A 3,381-nucleotide genomic window follows, 5' to 3' on the forward strand; every position below is an offset into this window, starting at 1 on the left:
GTCCATTCTGACTCATAGTAATCATGTAGTTCAAAGTAGAACTGCTCCATCACAGGGTTTTCAAGACTGTAATCTTCAGGGACCCACACATATTTGTCAGTTTGTCGAACTGTGGGGGCTTGTGTGTGGCTGTGATGCTGGAAGCTATGACACCAGTACTCAAATACCACCAGGGTCACCTATGGCTGACAGGTTTCAGCTGCACTTCCAGGCTAAGACAGATAGGAAGAAGGTCCCGGTGGCCCACTTTTGAAAAGGATTAGCCAGTGAAAACCTTATGAATAGCAGAGAAACATTGCCTGTTATAATGCCGGAAGATGAGCTCTCAGATTGGAAGGCACTCAAAATATGACCAAGGAAGAGCTGCCTCCTCAAAGCAGAGTCAACCTTAATGACATGGATGGAGTCAAGCTTTTAGGACCTTCAATTGATGATGTGGCGTGACTCAAAATGAGAAGAAATAGCTGCAAACATCCATTAATAATCAGAACCTGGAATGTACGAAGTATGAATCTAGGAAAATTGGATATCATCAAAAATGAAATGGAATGCATAAACATCGGTATCCTAGTGAGCTGAAATGGACTAGTATTGCTCATTTTGAATCAGACAATAATATGGTCTACTATGCTGGGAAGGAATGGCGTTGCATTCGTCATCAAAAAGAACATTTCAAGATCTATCCTGAAGTACAACGCTGTCAGTGATAGGATAATATCCATATACCTACAAAGAAGATCACTTAATATTATTATTATTCAAATTTACGCATCAACCACTAAGGCCAAAGATTAAGAAACTGAAGATTTTTACCAACTTCTGCAGTCTGAAATTGATCAAACACGCAATCAGGATGCACTGATAATTACTGGTGATTGGAATGCAAAAGATGGAAACAAGAAGAAGGATCAGTAGTTGGAAAATATGGCATTAGTGATAGAAATGATGCCGGAGATCTAATGATAGAATTTTGCAAGAACAACAACTTCATTACAAATACCTTTTTTCACCAACATAAATGGCGACTATACATATGGACCTCATCAGGTGGAATACACAGGAATCAAATCGACTACATCTGTGGAAAGAGACCATGGAAAAGCTCAATATCATCAGTCAGAAAAAGGCCAGGGGTCATCTGCAACCAGACCATCAATTACTCATATGCAAGTTCAAGTTAAAACTGAAGAAAATTCGAACTAGTCCATGAGAGCCCATGTATGACTTTGAGTATATTCCACCTGAATTTAGAGACCATCTCAAGAATAGATTTGATGCATTGAACACTAATGACTGAAGACCAAACGAGTTGTGGAATGACATCAAGGACATTGTACATGAAGAAAGCAAGAGGTCATTAAAACAACAGGGGAGAAAGAAAAGACCTAAATGGATATCGGAAGAGACTCTGAAACTTGCTCTTGAATGTTGAGTAGCTAAAGGAAAAGAAAAAATGATGAATTAAAAACGTTGAACAGAAGATTTCAAAAGGTGGCTCGAGAAGACAAAGTATTATGATGACATGTGCAAAGACCTGGAGATACAAAACCAAAAGGGAAGAACACACTCAGCACATCTCAAGCTGAAGGAACTGAAGAAAAAATTCAAGCCTCAGGTTGCAATACTGAAGGATTCTAAGGGGAAAATATTAAACGATGAAGGAAACATCAAAAGAAGATGGAAGGAATACACAGAGTCACTATACCAAAAAGGATTGGTCGACATTCAACCATTTCAGGAGGTAACATACGATCAGGAACCAGAGGTCATGAAGGAAGAAGTCCAAGGTGCACTGAAGACACTGGCAAAAAACAAGGCCTTCGGAATTGACAGAATACCAATTGAAATGTGTCAACAAACGGATACAGCACTGTAAGTGCTCACTCGTCTATGCCAAGAAATTTGGAAAACATCTACCTGGCCAACCAACTGGAAGAGATCCATATTTAGCCTATTCCCAAGAAAGGTGATCCAACCAAATGTGGAAATTATTGAACAATATCATTAATATCACATGCAAGCAAAATTTTGCTGAAGATCATTCAAAAGTGCCTGCAGGAGTACATTGACAGGGAACTGCCAGAAATTCAAGCAGGATTGAGAAGAGGACGTGAAACCAGGGATATCATTGCTGATGTCAGATGGATCCTGGCTGAAAGCAGAGAATACCAGAAACATGTTTGCCTGTGTTTTATTTGACTATGCTAAGACATTTGACTTTGTGGATCATAACAAATTATGGATAACATTGCGGAGAATGGGTATTCCGGAATACTTAATAGTGCTCATAAGGAATCTGTACATGGATCAAGAGGCAGTCATTCAAACAGAACAATGGGATACTGCATGGTTTAAAGTCAGGAAAGGTGGGAGTCGGGGTTGTATGCTTTCACCATACCTATTCAATCTGTATGCTAAGCAAATAATTTGAGAAGCTGGACTATATGAAGAGGAACGGGGCTTCAGGATTGGAGGAAGACTCATTAACAACCTGCATTATGCAGATGACACAGCCTTGCTTGCTGAAAGTGAAGAGGACTTGAAGCTCTTATTGATGAAGATTAAAGGCCACAGTCTTCAGTATGGATTACACCTCAACATAAAGAAAACAAAAACCCATGCAACTGGACCAATAAGCAACATCATGATAAATGGAGAAAATATTGAGGTTGTAAAGGATTTCATTTTCCTTGAATCCAGAATCAACACCCTTGGAAGCAGCAGTCAAGAAATCAAAAGATGCATCGCATTGGGCAAATCAGCTGCAAGAGATCTCTTTAAAGTATTAAAGAGCAAAGATGTCACCCTGAGGATGAAGGTGTGCCTGACCCAAGCCATGGTGTTTTGGATCGCCTCATATGCATGTGAAAGCTGGACAATGAATAAGAAAGACTGAAGAATTGACACCTTTGAATTGTGGTATTGCAAAGAATATTAACATACCATGGACTGCCAAGAGAATGAACAAATCTGCCTTGGAAGAAGTACAACCAGAATGCTCCTTGGAAGCAAGGATGGCGAGACTGCATCTCACATACTTTGGACATGTTGTCAGGAGTGATCAGTCCCTGGAGAAGGACATCATGCTTGGTAAACAGAGGGTCAACAAAAAAGAGCAAGACCGTCAATGAGATGAATTGACACAGTGGCTGCAACAATGAGCTCAAGCATAGCAACAATTATGAGGATGGCGCAGGACCAGGCAGTGTTTAGTTCTGTTGTGCATGGAGTCCCTATGAGTTGCAACTGATTTGAAGGCACTTAACAACAACAACAACAACAACAACAATCTTCAGGGAAGCAGACTGCCACATCTTTCTCCCATGGAGCAGCTGGTGGGTTCAAACTGGTAACCTTTCAGTTAGCAGCCAAACACTTAGC

The sequence above is a fragment of the Loxodonta africana genome, chromosome X (assembly GCF_030014295.1).
Source record: "Loxodonta africana isolate mLoxAfr1 chromosome X, mLoxAfr1.hap2, whole genome shotgun sequence".
NCBI lineage: Eukaryota > Metazoa > Chordata > Mammalia > Proboscidea > Elephantidae > Loxodonta > Loxodonta africana.